Genomic DNA, 23695 nt, shown 5'->3' with positions numbered 1-23695 from the left:
TATGCCTTACAAGACTATCTGCAAATATATAGAGCTGAGTATATTTTTCTGTATTATTCTGTATTATAGAGCTAAATTGTTGCTTAGATATCAGTTGCCTTACTGTTCTGTAAATATACAGAAATCAGTATATATTTTTTTGGTTTTATAATTTGCACTGTGATTCCTCACATCTATGTTGAAACTGTCTTCCCCACCCCCACCCCACATTTTCTGCCTTGTCTTCAGCTGATATAACTGTTTTTTATAGCTTGTGTGTTGCTTAAGTCAAGGTTCCCTTAATTTGACCTGTTAATAACAGCCTGCATTTAAATTGGAACCTGTGTGCTGAGAGACAGCCTTACAAGACTACCCGCAAATATATAGAGCTGAGTATATTTTACTGTATTATTCTGTATTATAGAGCTAAATTGGTGCTTAGATATATGTTGTCTTACTGTTCTGCAAATATACAGAGATCAGTATATATTTTTTGGTTTTATAATTTGCACTGTGATTCCTCACATCTCTGTTGAAACTGTCTTCACTACCCCCCTCATTTTCTGCCTTGTCGTCAGCTGATATAACTGTTTTTATAGCTTGTGTGTTGCTTAAATCAAAGTTCCCTTAATTTAACCTGTTAATAAAAGCCTGCATTTAAATTGGAACCTGTGTACTGAGAGACAGCCTTACAAGACTATCTGCAAATATATAGAGCTGAGTATATTTTTCTGTATTATTCTGTATTATAGAGCTAAATTGTTGCTTAGATATCTGTTGTCTTATTGTTCTGCAAATATACAGAGACCAGAATATATATTTTTGGTTTTATAATTTGCACTGTGATTCCTCACATCTCTGTTGAAACTGTCTTCCCCACCCCACCCCCTCATTTCCTGCATTGTCTTCAGCTGATATAACTGTTTTTTATAGCTTGTGTGTTGCTTAACTCAAGGTTCCCTTAATTTGACCTGTTAATAACAGCCTGCATTTAAATTGGAACCTGTGTGCTGAGAGACAGCCTTACAAGACTCTCTGCAAATATATGGAGCTGAGTATATTTTTCTGTATTATTCTGTATTATAGAGCTAAACTGTTGCTTAGATATCTGTTGTCTTACTGTTCTGCAAATATACAGAAATCAGTATATATATTTTTTGGTTTTATAATTTGCACTGTGATTCCTCACATCTCTGTTGAAAATGTCTTCCCCACCACCCCACCCTCATTTTCTGCCTTGTCTTCAGCTGATATAAGTGTTTTTTAAAGCTTGTGTGTTGCTTAAGTCAAGGTTCCCTTAATGTGACCTGTTAATAACAGCCTGCATTTAAATTGGAACCTGTGTGCTGAGAGACAGCCTTACAAGACTACCTGCAAATATATAGAGCTGAGTATATTTTTCTGTATTATTCTGTATTATAGAGCTAAATTGTTGCTTAGATATCAGTTGTCTTACTGTTCTGTAAATATACAGAAATCAGTATATATTTTTTTGGTTTTATAATTTGCACTGTGATTCCTCACATCTATGTTGAAACTGTCTTCCCCACCCCACCCTCATTTCCTGCATTGTCTTCAGCTGATATAACTTTTAGTTATGTACTTACCATAACTTTAGATGTTTGGGATCCATCTCGCCTACATTCTGTACTGATGGGTTCGGAGCCGATCCTTGGCTCCAACTCGGCACGCTATGCTATAGAACGAAGTCTCTTATTGGCTGAGCTATCCTACATCCCAGGATGCACCACCACTGCTTCCCCAGATCTTGTTTGTCCGCACACATGCACACACACACAGACTGTTGATATAACACTGCCAGATGTTTCAAGAAAAACAACGGCTGAACTCGAACCATCCTGTCTCTTCTGATCTCCATGGCAGGGGGAAGGAGGGTGGGTTATTAGGAATGTAGGCGAGATGGATCCCAAACATCTAAAGTTATGGTAAGTACATAACTAAAAGATGTTATGTGATCCTATCTCGCCTACATTCTGTACTGATGGGACAGCGTCCCTAGCACCTGATTCCGTGTATGGCTCACTGAAAAACACTCCTGAGAACTGTGGAACCGAAGGAAGCTCGCCCCCGAGATGCCACATCCAATTTGTAATGAGAAATGAAGGTGTGAGGAGAAGACCATGTAGCCGCAGCACAAATGTGACTAATGGCCAGCTTAGAATGAAAGGCTGCCGAAGTAGCCATAGCCCTTGTAGAATGAGCTTTCACTGTAGTTGTAAGCTCTTTATTAGAAATAAAGTAAATATGACTGATACGGTCTCTGATCCACTTGGCAATAGTGACTTTCGTGATGGCTTTGCCCAATTTATTGTCTGAAAAGGACACAAACAGCTGATCTGTTTTCCGTGTTTGGTGCGTCCTATCTAAATAGAAGCGCAATTGTCTGTGAACATCCAATGTGTGGAACATGTATTCCGCTCTGTTTGAGTACTTTGGGAAGAAAACTGGGAGTTCTAATGACTGTTGCAGACAAAAACTAGAACAAACCTTAGGAACAAAGGATGGATTCGGTCTAAGGGATACCCTATCCTTGTGAAAAACCAGGTACGGTGGTTTGACACATAGGGCTTGAAGTTCCAAAACTCTTCTGGCTGATGTAATTGCAACCAGTAAAGCAGTCTTCCAAGAAAGAAATTTCAAATCACAAGTTGCTGCTGGTTCGAAGGGGGAAGAGGTCAAAACACCTAATACCACATTAAGGTCCCACGGTGGAGCGGGATGAGAAATCGGAGGCCTTAGCAGCCCAGCACCTTTCATGAATGCTTTACATAACTTGTTGCTCATCAAAGGTGGGTCTATGCTCTCATGAAAATTGGAAATAGCTGCCAATTGAACCTTGATGGTAGAGACCGAAGAACCTTGATTGAACAGAGAAGCTAAAAATTTCAGAACCTCTGACACCGGGACAGTAATAGGATCTAATCCCCGGAGTTGGGCCCAAATAGCAAATCTCTTCCATTTGCTGTTATACATTTTCTTAGTAGAAGTCTTGTGGGCCGAGGACAAGATATGTATGACTTCCGGGTCCAAAGCGTGGTTTCTGACTATGGTCGGAAGAGGAGAAGCCAAGCTGTTAATCTCAACGAGTGGAGGGACTGATGATGCTGTCCCAACTGATGGATCAAGAGGTCCGGAACCTGGTCCAGGAACCATGGACCGTCCAATGCATATTTCCGAAGAAAGGGAAACCAGATTTGATGAGGCCAGTATGTGGCAACTAGAATCATCTTGCTCTCTAAGCGAATTGCCTTCTGGATCACCTTGGGAAGAAGGGGAACCGGTGGGAAGGCGTACAGCAGGTCGGTGGGCCAAGCTTGGACTAGGGCGTCCTTGGAAATCTCCCCCGGAACTGGGGTGAGAGAGAAGAACTGTTGGCATTTCGTATTGAGGGGGGTTGCGAATAGATCGCAACAAGGAGTTCCCCATCTTCTGAAAATCTGAGTTGCCACTCTGTCGTTCAGAGACCACTCGTGAGGGGAGAGAACAGTTCTGCTCAGTCTGTCGGCTATCACATTGGATCTCCCTGGAATGTGTGTTGCTACCAGAGAACGTTTGGTTGCAATCGCCCAATCCCATACCTTCATGGCCTCTCTGCAAAGGGGGTAGGATCTGGTCCCTCCCTGCTTGTTCAGGTACCAGACAACTGACATGTTGTCGGACTGAATGGCAATCATGCCCTGGGGGAGGTAGCCGTGTAGTGCTTGTAGTGATAGAAGCACCGCCCTCATTTCCAGTATGTTGATGTGGAGGAGACTCTCATCTGAGTGCCACTTGCCTTGGACTGACCTGCCCAGGTAATGTCCCCCCCACCCCATCTGGGAGGCGTCCGTAGTCAAAGTGGCCACTGGAGGAGGTGGAACGAAGGGTCACCCCTGATCCAGATTGGAGGAAAGAAGCCACCAACGAAGGTCCTGTTTGCACGTCTCTGTGATCAGAATGAGGTGACTGAGAGGGAGATCCTGATAAGACCACTGGACTGACAGGAGCCACTGGAGAATCCTCATATGTAACCTTGCCAAGGGGACTAGGAGAACGGTGGCCGACATGGAACCTAATAGTTGTAGGACCATCCTGGCTGGGGCTCGGCGTTTGAGGAGCAAGGCTCGAACTTGGGACTGTAATGTTTTTATCCTTTCTGTAGGAAGATAGACCCGCATTTGCTTTGAGTCTATCTCTGCTCCGATAAACCGTATGCGCTGAGATGGCAGCAACACAGACTTTGTCCAATTGAAGGTGATTCCTAGGAAGTTGCCTAGAGATATAGTGGCTGCTAGGTTTTGTAAGAGTAGAAGCCTGGAGGTGGCAGTTAGGAGCCAGTTGTCTAGGTATGGAAACACCTGGAATCCTAGACTTCTCAGGTGAGCAGTCACCACCGCCAAACATTTGGTGAACACCCTGGGGGCTGTGGTGAGACCAAAGGGCAGTGCACAGAACTGGAAATGACTGTCTCCCAGGCTGAAGCGCAAGTGTCTCCTGAAAGCCTGATCTATCAGGATGTGATAATAGGCGTCCTTGAGATCTATGGAGCACATCCAAACACCCTTCTCCAGCAGCAGGAGAATGGAATGTAAGGTGACCATCCGGAACTTGGACATCTTGACAGATCGGTTTAGTTTGCTGAGATCCAAAATGGGCCTCAAGTCCCCGGTCTTTTTTGGCACCAAAAAGAATCTTGAGTAAGTCCCTAATCCGGTCTGGCCTTCGGGGACCGGTTGGATGACTCCTTTTTGAAGCAGCTTTGCGATTTCGATGGCTGCGAGATCCCGTTGACTGGGTGGTGAGTCCGGGATTTTTCAGGATCGTGGGGGGGGTTGAGAAAAGGGGATGGTGTAACCTCCGGCGATGATTCGGAGCACCCATCGGTCCTGAGTGATACTCTACCAGGCCTTCAGGTGCTTCAAAAAATGACCCCCGACTGGCTCCAGAGCTGCACAGTCGGGCAATCCTTCAGGGATGCTGGAAGGTTAAAGAGCCACGAAAGGACTCGCGGTCTCCAGTGTTGCGGGGGCCTCCGCAGCCTCTGGGACAGCGTCTTCCTGAAAAAATTCCCCCTCCTCTGCCTCTAGAAGGGGGATCGCCCTGCTGTGAGGAGTAAGCCTTTTGAGATTTACGGAACCACATTTTCCCCCCTCTTCTAGCCTTGGGATAAGGCCTGAAGGGAGTGGAAAAACATGCCCCTACGGCAGTCAAGGTCTTACCCTCTTGTTCACAGCGGGTCAAGGTGTCCTTTACCTTCGGTCCAAACAGAGAGGACCCATCGAAGGGAGCGTCGGCAAAGGAAGACTTGAAGGCTTCCGCAAAGTGACACAGGTGGAGCCAGGCTTGTCTCCGTAGAGCAACACCTCTTCCCGCTGCTCTACTCGCCCCCTCGGCTGCATATGAAATGAGCCTCATGGACGAGTTCAACAATGATGATAAGGTAGTCAGCTGAGAGCTAACCGTCTGGGCCAACTGCTCAGGTAGGTTACCAGAGAGGGTATCTGAAAGTTCCTTGACCAGATCCCTCTGAAGTCTGGTGAAGTGCGTCAGATAATTCAGAGACCTTAAAGTAAAGGCTGCTGAAGTAAGGGTGCACTTCTCGTACCGATCCATGCTCCTAGACTCTTTATTAGGAGGATGGACGGACGTAGACGCCTCTGCCACATCTTGTTGGGTAGCAGATGCCACCACCAGGGCATCTACAGCCACACCTTTGGAGAGAAATTCCTTTTCGGGGGGGCTGAGAGAAATTTATTGGGGCGAGCTGGCACCGGTTCCACAGAATCTGGGTGCTCCCACGCCCTTCGAGAGATCAAATCTAGAAGCTCATCGAAGGGCGGAGACACCCAGGAGGCGGAGGGCTGAGCCCCGAAGGCCTTGAGGAATACCGACTCCTCAGCAGAAGGGGGTTTGGACTGCCAGTCACCTCATTGCTTCAGGATTTCTAAGATGTCTGCAAAGGAGACATCATCCGAGGACGACTTGGGGGACCCCTCCGCATCATCGAGGTCGGTGTCCGAGGTGAGAGACTCGTCAGGGGAGTCGACGTGCTTCCTCTTGCACTGTCTATTCCTCGGAGTTTCCTCAGAAGACACCTTGGAAGGACCTCCAGGAAGGGGGGAACCCCAATGGGGGTGACCTCAGGCCCCAGGGCTCCGCTGTCTTGGGACAGGGGGACAACAAAGGAACCAGTCTCCGTGCCAAAGGAAGGTGCCGGAGAGACAGTGGAGGTAGCCAAAGACGATTTGGCCAGAGCACTCCTCATGGCCCTGAAGGCCGGACCCCCAGAGTCCTGAGAAGGTCTGACCCCCGGGGCCACAACAGTAGACGGCACTCCCGCAGCCGACGCACCAAGAGGGAGGCTTGGAACCGAAAACATCGGTCTCGAAGCGTCACCCCCCGGGGCTGACCGAGGAGGTCCGAGTACCGAAATCCAATCCGAAGGTCGGGGTTGGAGTAAGGGTCGGAGCCGACCCGAAACCCTCCATCGGCTCCTCCAGCACCGGCTCCAATGGTGCCGAGGCTGTTGGAGGAGGAACTAAAATAACAGGGTGGGCAATCGGCTCTGGAGCCGACTGGGCTGGAGCCGAAACCAACTTTTGAAAGACAGGAGACTGAAACAGCCTTTGAAGTATCCTGTCGATGTCCGAATCCGTCATCCTCGAAGACCGAGAAGAGATTGAACGAGTTCGAGTCGACTTCTCCGCCGGTTCCGAAAGACTGGGGGACCGGCTCCGAATAGTCTCAAGTAGTATTGGTGCCGAGGGAGATTCCACCAGCACAGCAATTTCCCTCGGAGCCGACGGGGACTTCGGCACTGAAGTAGAAGAGTCTGAGCGAGCGACCTTCCTCGGCTCCGAAACCAATGGAGCCGAAGAAGGTGACCCGCCTCCCGATGCTCAAGCACTCGGCTTTGAAGACAGAGGAGTCGAGGCTGGAGGCATCGAGGCAGACCGTTCCGACCTCGGCTCCGAAGTCCGTGGAGCCGACGGAAAAGCCTGCCTTGATTTTTTTGCTGTCGGCTCCGACGGACTGGTCGGAGCCGAAGATTTCTTCTTCCTCGACGGAGAGGGGGAAGAAGACAAAGCCTCCTCAAAAGAAGGGGTAATAAGCCCCTTCAATATCAATTTGTTTTTCCTCTCTTGGAGGACACGAGAGAAAAAGCATGGCAGACCCTGCATGACTCTTGAAGGTGCTTAGGGCCTAGGCAATAAACACATAAAGAGTGGTCATCCGTGATTGACATCTTGTAACCACACTTGGAACATTTTTTAAAACCCGAAGGCCTATGTTCCTTCGACATCACTATTCACAAAAAGGCACCAAAACCAGAAACTAAAGAAAACTATTCACAGAGAGGTGCCAAATCCCTCTGACTTAAACGGGATAGGTCAACAACAACAAAAACTATTTGCCAACTTAAAATATACACACACAGGCAGAAGCTATAACACAGCTCTAGATAGAGCGCGAGGGCAAGGCCCCTCTAACTTAAACGGGACCTTAACACTAGAGAAGATTTACCACACAAAAAGGGAAAAATCGACAGATAGAAGCTGTAACACAGCTCTAAATAGAGCGCGAGGAAACCCCTTTGACTTGAGCGGGAACCTAAACACTAAAGATAAATTTACACAAAAACTCTCACAATCACACACAAATGATAAAGTAGCTGTTAAAACAGCTTTTTGGGTGAAAATTCAGAAAATTCTGACAGAAAATTTGTCAGTAAAGAGCACTTAGCTCAGCCAAGTCCGAGACCACGTCTATTGCTGTCAAGCGGCAAACGAGATCTGGGGAAGCAGTGGTGGTGCATCCTGGGATGTAGGATAGCTCCGCCAATAAGAGACTTCGTTCTATAGCATAGCGTGCTGAGTCGGAGCCGAGGATCAGCTCCGAACCCATCAGTACACAATGTAGGCGAGATAGGATCACATAACATCTGTTTTTTATAGCTTGTGTGTTGCTTAACTCAAGGTTCCCTTAATTTGACAGGTTAATAACAGCCTGCATTTAAATTGGAACCTGTGTGCTGAGAGACAGCCTTACAAGACTATCTGCAAATATATAGAGCTGAGTATATTTTTCTGTATTATTCTGTATTATAGAGCTAAATTGGTGCTTAGATATCTGTTGTCTTACAGTTCTGCAAATATACAGAGATAAATATATATTTTTTTGGTTTTATAATTTGCACTGTGATTCCTCTTATCTCTGTTGAAACTGTCTTCCCCACCCCCCTCATTTTCTGTCTTGTCTTCAGCTGATATAACTGTTTTTTATAGCTTGTGTGTTGCTTAACTCAAGGTGCCCTTAATATGACCTGTTAATAACAGCCTGCATTTAAATTGGAACCTATGTGCTGAGAGACAGCCTTACAAGACTATCTGCAAATATATACAGCTGAGTATATTTTTCTGTATTATTCTGTATTAGAGAGCTAAATTGTTGCTTAGATATCTCTTGTCTTACTGTTCTGCAAATATACAGAGATCAGTATATATTGTTTTGGTTTTATAATTTGCACTGTGATTCCTCACATCTCTGTTGTAACTGTCTTCCCCACCCCCTCATTTTTTGCCTTGTCTTCAGCTGATATAACTGTTTTTTATAGCTTGTGTGTTGCATAACTCAAGGTTCCCTTAATTTGACCTGTTAATAACAGCCTGCATTTAAATTGGAACCTGTCTGCTGAGAGACAGCCTTACAAGACTATCTGCAAATATATAGAGCTGAGTATATTTTTCTGTATTATTCTGCATTATAGAGCTAAATTGTTTCTTAGATATCTGTTGTCTTACTGTTCTGCAAATATACAGAGATCGGTATTTTTTTTGGTTTTATAATTTGCACTGCGATTCCTCACATCTCTGTTGAAACTGTCTCACCCCCTTCATTTTCTGCCTTGTCTTCAGCTGATATAACTGTTTTCTATAGCTTGTGTGTTGCTTAACTCAAGGTTCCCTTAATTTGACCTGTTAATAACAGCCTGCATTTAAATTGGAACCTGTGTGCTGAGAAATAGCCTTACAAGACTATCTGTAAATATATAGAGCTGAGTATATTTTTCTGTATTATTCTGTATTATAGAGCTAAATTGTTGCTTAGATATCTGTTGTCTTACTGTTCTGCAAATATACAGAAATCAGTATATATTTTTTTGGTTTTATAATTTGCACTGTGATTCCTCACATCTCTGTTGAAACTGTCTTCCCCACCCCCCCCCCCGTCATTTTCTGCCTTGTCTTCAGCTGATATAACTTTTAGTTATGTATTTACCATAACTTTAGATGTTTGGGATCCATCTCACCTACATTCTGTACTGATGGGTTCGGAGCCGATCCTCGGCTCCGACTCGGCACGCTATGCTATAGAACAAAGTCTCTTATTGGCTGAGCTATCCTACATCCCAGGATGCACCACCACTGCTTCCCCAGATCTTGTTTGTCCGCACACATGCACACACACACAGACTGTTGATATAACACTGCCAGATGTTTCAAGAAAAAAAAACGGCTGAACTCGAACCATCCGGTCTCTTCTGATCTCCAAGGCAGGGGGAAGGAGGGTTGGTTATTAGGAATGTAGGCGAGATGGATCCCAAACATCTAAAGTTATGGTAAGTACATAACTAAAAGATGTTATGTGATCCTATCTCGCCTACATTCTGTACTGATGGGACAGCGTCCCTAGCACCTGATTCCTGGCTGGCTCACTGAAAAACACTCCTGAGAACTGTGGAACCGAAGGAAGCTCGCCCCCAAGATGCCACGTCCAATTTGTAATGAGAAATGAAGGTGTGAGGAGAAGACCATGTAGCCGCAGCACAAATGTCACTAATGGCCAGCTTAGAATGAAAGGCTGCCGAAGTAGCCATAGCCCTTGTAGAATGAGCTTTCACTGTAGTTGTAAGCTCTTTATTAGAAATAAAGTAAATATGACTGATACAGTCTCTGATCCACTTGGCAATAGTGACTTTCGTGACGGCTTTGTCCAATTTATTGTCCGAAAAGGACACAAACAGCTGATCTGTTTTCCATGTTTGGTGCGTCCTATCTAAATAGAAGCGCAATTGTCTGTGAACATCCAATGTGTGGAACATGTATTCTGCTCTGTTTGAGTACTTTGGGAAGAAAACTGGGAGTTCTAATGACTGTTGCAGACAAAAACTAGAACAAACCTTAGGAACAAAGGATGGATTCGGTCTAAGGGATACCCTATCCTTCTGAAAAACCAGGTATGGTGGTTTGACACATAGGGCTTGAAGTTCCAAAACTCTTCTGGCTGATGTAATTGCAACCAGTAAAGCAGTCTTCCAAGAAAGAAATTTCAAATCACAAGTTGCTGCCGGTTCGAAGGGGGAAGATGTCAAAACACCTAATACCACATTAAGGTCCCACGGTGGAGCGGGATAAGAAATCAGAGGCCTTAGCAGCCCAGCACCTTTCATGAATGCTTTACATAACTTGTTGCTCATCAAAGGTGGGTCTATGCTCTCATGAAAATTGGAAATAGCTGCCAATTGAACCTTGATGGTAGAGACCGAAGAACCTTGATTGAACAGAGAAGCTAAAAATTTCAGAACCTCTGACACCGGGACAGTTATAGGATCTAATCCCCGGAGTTGGGCCCAAATAGCAAATCTCTTCCATTTGCTGTTATACATTTTCTTAGTAGAAGTCTTGTGGGCCGAGGACAAGATATGTATGACTTCCGGGTCCAAAGCGTGGTTTCTGACTATGGTCGGAAGAGGAGAAGCCAAGCTGTTAATCTCAACAAGTGGAGGGACTGATGATGCTGTCCCGACTGATGGATCAAGAGGTCCGGAACCTGGTCCAGGAACCATGGACCGTCCAATGCATATTTCCGAAGAAAGGGAAACCAGATTTGACAAGGCCAGTATGTGGCAACTAGAATCATCTTGCTCTCTAAGCAAATCGCCTTCTGGATCACCTTGGAAAGAAGAGGAACCAGTGGGAAGGCATACAGCAGGCCGGTGGGCCAAGCTTGGACTAGGGCATCCTTGGAAATCTCCCCTGGAACTGGGGTGAGAGAGAAGAACTGTTGGCATTTCGTATTGAGGGGGGTTGCGAATAGATCGCAACAAGGAGTTCCCCATCTTCTGAAAATCTGAGTTGCCACTCTGTCGTTCAGAGACCACTCGTGAGGGGAGAGAACAGTTCTGCTCAGTCTGTCGGCTATCACATTGGATCTCCCTGGAATGTGTGTTGCTACCAGAGAACGTTTGGTTGCAATCGCCCAATCCCATACCTTCATGGCCTCTCTGCAAAGGGGGTAGGATCTGGTCCCTCCCTGCTTGTTCAGGTACCAGACAACTGACATGTTGTCGGACTGAATGGCAATCATGCCCTGGGGGAGGTAGCCGTGTAGTGCTTGTAGTGATAGAAGCACCTCCCTCATTTCCAGTATGTTGATGTGGAGGAGACTCTCGTCTGAGTGCCACTTGCCTTGGACTGACCTGCCCAGGTAATGTCCCCCCCACCCCGTCTGGGAGGCGTCCGTAGTCAATGTGGCCACTGGAGGAGGTGGAACGAAGGGTCACCCCTGATCCAGATTGGAGGAAAGAAGCCACCAACGAAGGTCCTGTTTGCACGTCTCTGTGATCAGAATGAGGTGACTGAGAGGGAGATCCTGATAAGACCATTGGACTGACAGGAGCCACTGGAGAATCCTCATATGTAACCTTGCCAAGGGGACTAGGAGAACGGTGGCCGACATGGAACCTAATAGTTGTAGGACCATCCTGGCTGGGGCTCGGCGTTTGAGGAGCAAGGCTCAAACTTTGGACTGTAATGTTTTTATCCTTTCTGTAGGAAGATAGACCCGCATTTGCTTTGAGTCTATCTCTACTCCGATAAACCGTATGCGCTGAGATGCCAGCAACACAGACTTTGTCCAATTGAAGGTGATTCCTAGGAAGTTGCCTAGAGATATAGTGGCTGTTAGGTTTTGACACCTACCTTAATTTATGCTAAATTAGGGAGGTGTTATAATAATATATAGTAGACACTAGTTTAGTGCATTTATTACTGGATTCTTATAGGGGTACATTCTGATTCACATCAAAGGTTTATCTCGTTACAATTGTACAGTTTACTTAAGTAGTCTCGGTGATACTAATGTTCAGTTGGTTACCATGGACACATACTGATACAATTTGTAAGAAAATATTCTAATAATATGTTATTAAACTAATAACACGACTGAATTAGTTGATACATTCACAGTATGTGTTTTTTAATGTACTGGTTCTTTAAATGTTTGATTATATGCGTCATCTAATTCATCTATATATAACTGGCGTTTTTTTTTAAAAAAAAGGTGTTTTATGCTGAAGAAGCTGTGGTGTTACCACGGCGAAAACGCTGTTTTTATTACAAATAAAAGCATTATTTTTACGTATTATTGGATTGGTATTTCAAAACCTTACAGGACTTACTACTTGCATACGTTTCTGCCTGCCTAGGAGGGGACGTCTCTTATTCTGTGTGCTTCAACGGTTTGTGTTTTTTGTGGAGTGGAACTATGAGTTTGTCGTTGGACCTACCTCCTAGTCCAGGCAGCAGTGGTCTCCCTCATCCGGAGATTGGGAATGATAATTACAGCTTGGCCTCGCTTTTGTGAGACCTTTCCCAACGGATGGATGCTTTTTCTTTAAAGCTCGATGTATTGGAAAAACGAGAGGTTTATTCCAATAAGGCTAAGACTACCAGAACTTCAGTGAGACCAGGAACCACCGAAACTACTTCTATGGACATATTGGGTGCTGTATCTAGACATGATACAACAACGGGATCTATACCACCTGGCCAGGGACTTAATGTGACGCATTCACCGAACACTGCTCACAGCGCTTCTCCATTGAATGGAAGTACACAAGAACAACAATTTCCACCGCTGGGTTTTAACCAGCATAACCATGATGTACCAGGAGCCCCTAAAGTGAATGAATGGATTAACAACATGGACAACATGATGTTTGTTCCAGGACAGGAACCACTGGCTACAAATTCTGTGAATAAATCAGTAAGTAATGACACTATTGTTGACAATTTGAAGAATTTTGATACTAGCCTTTTAAAGTTAAAAAGACTACAATTAGAAGTACAATACTTCAGACAATGTCAACTTGAAAAACTGATTCCTAAGGGGTTAAGGTCATCTTTTTGTCCAACAGGACTGTTTTTTGACCCTGACTTTAATAAGGAGTTGACATTACTTTTTAATGCACAAGGTTTACAGCTTCTTGAAGTCTTGATAAAATACTATAATATACAAATTGGTAAATTGACTAAGGAAGTTTCTGACTTGGATATATTACTTAGGAATGACTTAGACTTTGAACGTTATAGGTTCGATTATATTCGGACCTTTACAAGTATAGATTTATTCATCAAAAAATCTAAAGTTACCAAGAACAAAAAGCTAATGAGGGACAGAACAGCATATGCTAACAATACAGCGTATGCTAAATTAAGTAGTCAGACTAACACTACTTATAAAGACTTAACGAATGGGGGACAGGACCAGACTTTTCCTTCTAACATGAACAACTCTGACTACAACCATGAAGGTACGGATACACCAACTTTAAGATGTAGCAACAGAATACAGGAAAAAGTTAATAAAAATGGGCCACCCCATTACGTTAACAATAGACAGTCGAATTACAACAATAACTTTAATGATGGTCGTTTTTTAGGACCACGGAATTTCAAAGCTCAGCAGAAGAAATGGAACAAAACCAGACATTAACATCTTTTACTTCTGCTAATTGTAGTAATTCCACTGTAATTTTTAACGCTGTACCAGCTGTATCTGAAACAATGACTTTGGACAATATTCATACTAACAACTTGACTATATTGACTAATAAGAAAGGTGATTTTAATATCTATAATTTTTCTAGTGTACAGTTGGATCCTTGTTTAATCGAGTTACTTGCTTATGGTAATACTTTTGTCCCTACAAGGAAATGTAACATTCCTAGGACTATTATTGATTTAAAATGTTCTGTAAGGAAACTTAATTTGAATACTCTTTTTAGTAACATTAACACCACACAAGAACATAAACTAAAACTTACTAGTACGTTCAATCCTCCTTTACACGCAGTACTAGCTTCTTTCGAAAAATCATGTGAGATTGACATAAGGAGTTTAGGCCAAAAAACTGGGTCAATAAAAAGAAAAATTAATTACAATACAACTATTGAACAAAAAGAATGTCTTAAGCAACTTTGTGCTTCAGCAACTATGGTAATTAAACCAGACAAAAGGGGTGGTTTGGTCATTTTTGACAAACACTCCTATATTGAGAAGATGGAACATATACTATCTGGTCCAGCGTACACTCAATCATCGGTCAATGAACTAAACATGTCAAAAACAAGAACTAGAGGTTATTTTAGAGACATGTTCATAGAAGGCAAAACTGATATAGACACATTTAACTACATCAATATCAACATGTCTAAAATTCCTGTGATTTTTGGTGTGCCAAAAATACATAAAGATTTACACAACCCGCCTCTACGTGCACCAATCGATGGTCGTCTTTCGATTACTTATCCTTGTGCACAATTGGTAGAAAGGATTCTAGCTAAGTATTTGAGATTGATACCTCATATATGTAAGGACTCATGGTCCTTTCTCAGTAGTATGAACAACATGGTGTTTGAGAATTCCCATAACTTCCTTACGATCGATGTTGTCGATCTTTATACATCGATACCCCATCTAGAAGCAGTGGAATGGGTTTCCCTTATGCTTGAGGACTTGGGAGCAGTAAAAAATGAGATAGATATAGTGTCTGAATTGTTGGATATAATATTGACATCGAACTATTTTATTTTTAATGAAAAAGTATATTTACAAACACAAGGCGTAGCAATGGGGTCACCCTGCGGGGCCACAGTCGCCAACTTTTTCATGGCGTACTGGGAAAAAATACACCTATTTGATAATGCCAACAAGGAGAAAATAAAATTATATACTAGGTACCTGGATGACATCTTCATTTTGTTTGATGGAGATGCCGTTGAAGCTATGAACTTAGTTGAATATTGTAACAATTCCACCCCTTTTCTGAAATTCACTTTTACTTTTTCTACTATTGAAATAGACTACTTAGATGCAAAATTATCTAAGGATAACATTAATTCTGAATACATTTCTACAATACATAGAAAACCAACATACTGTAATTCTCTATTACACTTCAAAAGCTCACATCCTTACAAACAGAAAAGAGCTATCATTAAAGGACAGCTCATTAGAGCAGCCAGAATGTGTAATAGAGAAACAGCTTTTTACGATGAATGTAAGAAACTTGAAAATATGTTCATAAGTAGGGATTACCCCTTAGATCTATTTCTAGAACTTCTTTATGAAGTCAATAATAAAAGACTGAATGGGTTTTATTTTCCTCTTCTTAAAAAAAGAATTACAGTAACTGAAGTTACTACATCAACCACTGATATGGACTTAACTAACACAACACTAGAGAATACATGTGGTAATAATGTCTTTGAGAATGTTGATGATTTTAAAATTAGTTTTATATCCACATTTAATAGTGATTCATTGGACATTCAACTAATCTTAATGAAGAATTGGCAGTATATTTTAGATAATGAGGAATTGACTGAAAAATTGGGTGATAGACCTAAATTTGTATACAAGAGAGGGAGAAACCTCAAGTCCATTCTCGAAAGTAACAAATATACTAATAACAACACTAAAATGAAGGGATGTAAACAGTGTGGTTTCTGCAAATACTGTCAATATATCAATAACTGTAGTACTTTCCAAGTAGGTGGGAACAAATACTACATCAACTACAATCTTAACTGTACTTCTAAGTCTATAGTGTATTTAGCAAGATGTAATTGCTGTGAAGCATATTACATAGGAAAAACTGATCGTAAACTTCGTGATAGGGTATATGAGCATATATATGCAATAAGAACAAAAAAATGCGAAAATGCCCTAGCTAAACATTGTGAGAAACATGAAGGACACAGTTTTAATTTCACAGCTATAGACTCAGTACCACACACTTTGAGGGGGGGACCCGTTAACATCTTATTAGAGGTCCGTGAATTGGAATGGCAGATAGGTTTGAACTCTTTCTGTTTTCCAGGTATTAATGAAAGTTGTAATATTAGTTGCATATTAAAAATGAAAAACTTTCTGAGAAAGAAAAATACATATTAGGTACTTGTTTACATAATGTATTACTGGTTAACAACTTAACAGTAATGTTCTTGGATGAATTGATTATGTGTACCACATTACACTTCATTTATAATACACAACTACTACTATTCTTAATTATTTATTTTATAATTTGCTTTATACTTCATTCAATGACACCCACCTTAATTTATGTTAAATTAGGGAGGTGTTATAATAATATATAGTAGACACTAGTTTAGTGTATTTATTACTGGATTCTTATAGGGGTACATTCTGATTCACATCAAAGGTTTATCTCGTTACAATTGTACAGTTTACTTAAGTAGTCTCAGTGATACTAACGTTCAGTTGGTTACCATGGACACATACTGATACAATTTGTAAGAAAATATTCTAATAATATGTTATTAAACTAATAACACGACTGAATTAGTTGATACATTCACAGTATGTGTTTTTTAATGTACTGGTTCTTTAAATGTTTGATTATATGCGTCATCTAATTCATCTATATATAACTGGCGTTTTTTTTAAAAAAAAGGTGTTTTATGCTGAAGAAGCTGTGGTGTTACCACGGCGAAAATGCTGTTTTTATTACAAATAAAAGCGTTATTTTTACGTATTATTGGATTGGTATTTCAAAACCTTACAGGACTTACTACTTGCATACATTTCTGCCTGCTTAGGAGGGGACGTCTCTTTTTCTGTGTGCTTCAACGGGCTGCTAGGTTTTGTAAGAGTAGAAGCCTGGAGGTGGCAGTTAGGAGCCAGTTGTCTAGGTATGGAAACACCTGGAATCATAGACTTCTCAGGTGAGCAATCACCACCGCCAAACATTTAGTGAACACCCTGGGGGCTGTGGTGAGACCAAAGGGCAGTGCACAGAACTGGAAATGACTGTCTCCCAGGCTGAAGCGCAAGTGTCTCCTGGACGCTATCAGGATGTGATAATAGGCATCCTTGAGATCTATGGAGCACATCCAAACACCCTTCTCCAGCAGCAGGAGAATGGCTTGTAAGGTGACCATCCGGAACTTGGACTTCTTGACAGATCGGTTTAGTTTGCTGAGATCCAAAATGGGCCTCAAGTCCCCGGACTTTTTTGGCACCAAAAAGAATCTTGAGTAAGTCCCTAATCCGGTCTGGCCTTCGGGGACCGGTTGGATGACTCCTTTTTGAAGCAGCTTTGCGATTTCGATGGCTGCGAGATCCCATTGACTGGGTGGTGGGTCCGGGATTTTTCAGGATGGTGGGGGGGGTTGAGAAAAGGGGATGGTGTAACCTCTGGCGATGATTCGGAGCACCCATCGGTCCTGAGTGATACTCTCCCAGGCCTTCAGGTGCTTCAAAAAACAACCCCCGACTGGCTCCGGAGCTGCACAGTCGGGCAATCCTTCAGGGATGCTGGAAGTTTGAAGAGCCATGAAAGGACTCGCGGTCTCCAGTGTTGCGGGGGCCTCCGCTGCCTCTGGGACGGCGTCTTCCTGAAAAATTTCCCCCTCCTCTGCCTCTAGAAGGGGGATCGCCCTGCTCTGAGGAGTAAGCCTTTTGAGATTTACGGAACCACATTTTCCCCCCTCTTCTAGCCTTGGGATAAGGCCTGAAGGGAGTGGAAAAACGTGCCCCTACGGCAGTCAAGGTCTTACCCTCTTGTTCACAGCGGGTCAAGGTGTCCTTTACCTTGGGTCCAAACAGAGAGGACCCATCGAAGGGAGCGTCGGCAAAGAAAGACTTGAAGGCTTCCGCAAAGTGACACAGGTGGAGCCAGGCTTGTCTCCGTAGAGCAACACCTGCTCCTGCCGCTCTAATTGCCCCCTTGGCTGCATACGAAATGAGCCTCATGGACGAGTTCGACAATGATGATAAGGTAGCCAGCTGAGAGCTAACCATCTGGGCCAACTGCTCAGGCAGGTTACCAGAGAGGGTATCTGAAAGTTCCTTGACCAGATCCCTCTGAAGTCTGGTGAAGTGCGTCAGATAATTCAGAGACCTTAAAGTAAAGGCTGCTGAAGTAAGGGTGCGCTTCCCGTACCGATCCATGCTCCTAGACTCTTTATTAGGAGGATGGACGGACGTAGACGCGTCTGCCACATCTTGTTGGGTAGCAGATGCCACCACCAGGGCATCTACAGCCACACCTTTGGAGAGAAATTCCTTTTCGGGAGGGACTGAGAGAAATTTATTGGGGTGAGCTGGCACCAGTTCCACAGAATCCGGGTGCTCCCACGCCCTTTGAGAGATCAAATCTAGAAGCTCATCGAAGGGCAGAGACACCCAGGAGGTGGAGGGATGAGCCCCGAAGGCCTTGAGGAATACCGACTCCTCAGCAGAAGGGGGTTTGGACTGCCAGTCGCCTCGTTGCATCAGGATTTCTAAGATGTCCGCAAAGGAGACATCATCCGAGGACGACTTGGGGGACCCCTCCGCATCATCGAGGTCGGTGTCCGAGGTGAGAGACTCGTCAGGGGAATCGACGTGCTTCCTCTTGCATTGTCTCTTCCTGGGAGTTTCCTCCGAAGATGCCTCGGAAGGACCTCCAGGAAGGGGGGAAACCACAATGGGGGTGACCTCAGGCCCCAGGGCTACGCTGTCTTGGGACAGGGGGACAACAAAGGAACCAGTCTCCGTGCCAAAGGAAGGTGCCGGAGAGACAGTGGAGGTAGCCAAAGACGATTTGGCCAGAGCACTCCTCATGGCCCTGAAGGCTGGACCCCCAGAGTCCTGAGAAGGTCCGACCTCCAGGGCCACAACAGTAGACAGCACTCCTGCAGCCGACGCACCAAGAGGGAGGCTTGGAACCGAAAACATCGGTCCCGAAGCGTCACCCCCGGGGCCGACCAAGGAGGTCCGAGTACCGAACTCCAATCCGAAGGTCGGGGTTGGAGTAAGGGTCGGAGCCGACCCGAAACCTTCCATCGGCTCCACCAGCACCGGCTCCAACGGTGCCGAGGCTGTTGGAGGAGGAACTAAAATAACAGGGTGGGCAATCGGCTCCGGAGCCGACTGGGCTGGAGCCAAAACCAACTTTTGAAAGACAGGAGACTGAAATAGCCTTTGAAGTACCCTGTCGATGTCCGAATCCGACATCCTCGAAGACCGAGAAGAGACTGAACGAGTTCAAGTCGACTTCTCCGCCGGTTCCGAAAGACTAGGGGACTGGCTCCGATAAGTCTCAAGTAGTATCGGTGCCGAGGGAGATTCCACCAGCACAGCAATTTCCCTCAGAGCCAATGCGGACAAGGCAGAAAATGGGGGGGGGGTGGGGAAGACAGTTTCAACAGAGATGTGAGGAATCACAGTGCAAATTATAAAACCAAGAAATATATATACTGATCTCTGTATATTTGCAGAACAGTAAGACAACAGATATCTAAGCAACAATTTAACTCTGTAATACAGAATAATACAGAAAAATTTACTCAGCTCTATATATTTGCAGATAGTCTTCTAAGGCTAGATTCCAATTTAAATGCAGGCTGTTATTTACAGGTCATATTAAGGGAACCTTGAGTTAAGCAATACACAAGCTATAAAAAACAGTTATATCAGCTGAAGACAAAGCAGAAAATGAGAGGGGGGTGTGGAAGACAGTTTCAACAGAGATGTGAGGAATCACAGTGCAAATTATAAAACCAAAAAAATATATACCGATCTCTTTATATTTGCAGAACAGTAAGACAACAGATATCTAAGCAACAATTTAGCTCTATAATACAGAATAATACAGAAAAATATACTCAGCTCTATATATTTGCAGAGAGTCTTGTAAGGCTGTCTCTCAGCACACAGGTTCCAGTTTAAATGCAGGCTGGTATTAACATGTCAAACTAAGGGAACCTTCAGTTGAGCAACACAGAAGCTATAAAAACAGTTATATCAGCTGAAGACAAGGCAGAAAATGAGAGGTGGTGGGGAAGACAGTTTCAACAGAGATGTGAGGAATCACAGTGCAAATTATAAAACCAAAAAAATATATACTGATCTCTGTATATTTGCAGAACAGCAAGACCAGAGATATCTAAACAACAAGTTAGCTCTATGATATATACTCAGCTCTATATATTTGCAGATAGACTTGTAAGACTATCGCTCAGCACACAGGTTCCAATTTAAATGCAGGCTGTTATTAACAGGTCAAATTAAGGGAACCTTGAGTTAAGCAACACACAAGCTATAAAAAAACAGTTATATCAGCTGAAGTCAAAGCAGAAAATGAGGGTGGGGGTGATGAAGACAGTTTCAACAGAGATATGAAGAATCACAGTGCAAATTATAAAACCAAAAAAATATATACTGATCTCTGTATATTTGCAGAACAGTAAGACAACAGATATCTAAGCAACCATTTAGCTCTATAATACAGAATAATACAGAAAAATATACTCAGCTCTATATATTTGCATAGTCTTGTAAGGCTGTCTCTCAGCACACAGGTTCCAATTTAAATGCAGGCTATTAACAGGTCAAATTAAGGGAACCTTGAGTTAAGCAACACACAAGCTATAAAAAACAGTTATATCAGCTGAAGACAAGGCAGAAAATGAAGGGGGAGACAGTTTCAACAGAGATCTGAGGAATCACAGTACAAATTATAAAACCAAAAAAATATATACTGATCTCTGTATATTTGCAGAACAGTAAGACAACAGATATCTAAGAAACAATTTAGCTCTATAATACAGAATAATACAGAAAAATATACTCAGCTCTATATATTTGCAGATAGTCTTGTAAGGCTGTCTCTCAGCACCTGGTAATAACAGCCTGCATTTAAATTGGAACCTGTGCTGAGAGACAGCCTTACAAAACTATCTGCAAATATATAGAGCTGAGTATATTTTTCTGTATTATTCTGTATTATAGAGCTAAATTGTTGTTTACATATCTGTTGTCTTGCTGTTCTGCAGATATACAGCGATCAGTATATATATTTCTTGGATTTATAATTTGCACTGTGATTCCTCACATCTCTGTTGAAACTGTCTTCCCCACCCCCCCATTTTCTGCCTTGTCTTCAGCTGATATAACTGTTTTTTATAGCTTGTGTGTTGCTTAACTCAAGGTTCCCTTAATTTAACCTGTTAATAACAGCCGGCATTTAAATTGGAACCTGTGTGCTGAGAGACAACCTTACAAGACTATCTGCAAATATATAGAGCTGAGTATATTTGTCTGTATTATTCTGTATTATAGAGCTAAATGGTTGCTTAGATGTCTGTTGTCTTACTGTTCTGCAAATATACAGAGATCAGTATATATTGTTTTGGTTTTATAATTTGCACTGTGATTACTCACATCTCTGTTGAAACTGTCTTCCCACCCCCACCCCCCATTTTCTGCCTTGTCTTCAGCTGATATAACTGTTTTTTATAGCTTGTGTGTTGCTTAACTCAAGGTTCCCTTAATCTGACCTGTTAATAACAGCCTGCATTTAAATTGGAACCTGTGTGCTGAGAGACAGCCTTACAAGACTATCTGCAAATATATATAGCTGAGTATATTTTTTTGTATTATTCTGTATTATAGAGCTAAATTGTTGATTAGATATCTGTTGTCTTACTGTTCTGCAAATATACGGTGATCAGTATATATTTTTTTGGTTTTATAATTTGCACTGTGATTCCTCACATCTCTGTTGAAACTGTCTTCCCCACCCCGCATTTTCTGCCTTGTCTTCAGCTGATATAACTGGTTTGTATAGCTTGTGTGTTGCTTAACTGAAGGTTCCCTTAATTTGACCTGTTAATATCAGCCTGCACTTAAATTGGAACCTGTCTGCTGAGAGACAGCCTTACAACACTATCTGCAAATATATACAGCTGAGGATATTTTTCTGAATTATTCTGTATTACAGAGCTAAATTGTTGCTTAGATATCTGTTGTCTTACTGTTCTGCAAATATACAGAGATCAGTATATTTTTTTGGTTTTATAATTTGCACTGTGATTACTCACATCGATGTTGAAACTGTCTTCCCCACCCACCCTCATTTTCTGCCTTGTCTTCAGCTGATATAACTGTTTTTTATAGCTTGTGTGTTGCTTAACTCAAGGTTCCCTTAATTTGACCTGTTAATAGCAGTCTGCATTTAAATTGGAACCTGTGTGCTGAGAGACAGCCTTACAAGACTATCTGCAAATATATAGAGCTGAGTATATTTTTCTGTATTATTCTGTATTATAGAGCTAAATTGTTTCTTAGATATCTGTTGTCTTACTGTTCTGCAAATATAAAGAGATCAGTATATATTTTTTTTGGTTTTATAATTTGCACTGTGATTCCTCACATCTCTGTTGAAACTGTCCCCCCCATTTTCTGCCTTGTCTTCAGCTGATATAACTAGTTTTTAAAGCTTGTGTGTTGCTTAACTCAAAGTTCCCTTAATTTGACCTGTTAATAACAGCCTGCATTTAAACTGGTACCTGTGTGCTGAGAGACAAACTTACAAGACTATCTGCAAATATATAGAGCTGAGTATATTTTTCTGTATTATTCTGTATTATAGAACTAAATTGTTGCTTAGATATCTGTTGTCTTAGTGTTCTGCAAATATACAGAAATCAATATATTTTTTTTGGTTTTATAATTTGCACTGTGATTCTTCATCTCTGTTGAAACTGTCTTCCTCACCCCCCTCATTTTCTGCCTTGTCTTCAGCTGATATAACTGTTTTTTATAGCTTGTGTGCTGCTTAACTCAAGGTTACCTTAATATGACCTGTTAATAACAGCCTCCATTTAAACTGGAACCTTTGTGCTGAGAGACAGCCTTACAACACTATCTGCAAATATATACAGCTGAGGATATTTTTCTGAATTATTCTGTATTACAGAGCTAAATGTTTGCTTAGATATCTGTTGTCTTACTGTTCTGCAAATATACAGAGATCAGTATATTTTTTTTGGTTTTATAATTTGCACTGTGATTACTCACATCTATGTTGAAACTGTCTTCCCCACCCACCCTCATTTTCTGCCTTGTCTTCAGCTGATATCACTGTTTTTTATAGCTTGTGTGTTGCTTAACCCAAGGTTCCCTTAATTTGACCTGTTAATAACTGCCTGCATTTAAATTGGAACCTGTGTGCTGAGAGACAGCCTTACAAGACTATCAGCAAATATATAGAGCTGAGTATATTTTTCTGTATTATTCTGTATTATAGAGCTAAATTGTTGCTTAGATATCTGTTGTCTTACTGTTCTGCAAATATACAGAGATCAGTATATATTTTTTTGGTTTTATAATTTGCACTGTGATTCCTCACATCTCTGTTGAAACTGTCTTCCCCACCCCCACCCCATTTTCTGCCTTGTCTTCAGCTGATATAACTGTTTTTTATAGCTTGTGTGTTGCTTAACTCAAGGTTCCCTTAATTTGACCTGTTAATAGCAGTCTGCATTTAAATTGGAACCTGTGTGCTGAGAGACAGCCTTACAAGACTATCTGCAAATATATAGAGCTGAGTATATTTTTCTGTATTATTCTGTATTATAGAG

The sequence above is a fragment of the Protopterus annectens genome, chromosome 12.part0 (assembly GCF_019279795.1).
Source record: "Protopterus annectens isolate FY-2018-M chromosome 12.part0, PAN1.0, whole genome shotgun sequence".
In the NCBI taxonomy this organism is placed as follows: domain Eukaryota; kingdom Metazoa; phylum Chordata; order Ceratodontiformes; family Protopteridae; genus Protopterus; species Protopterus annectens.
The sequence above is the reverse complement of the archived record's forward strand: the minus strand, read 5'-3'. Positions refer to the sequence as shown.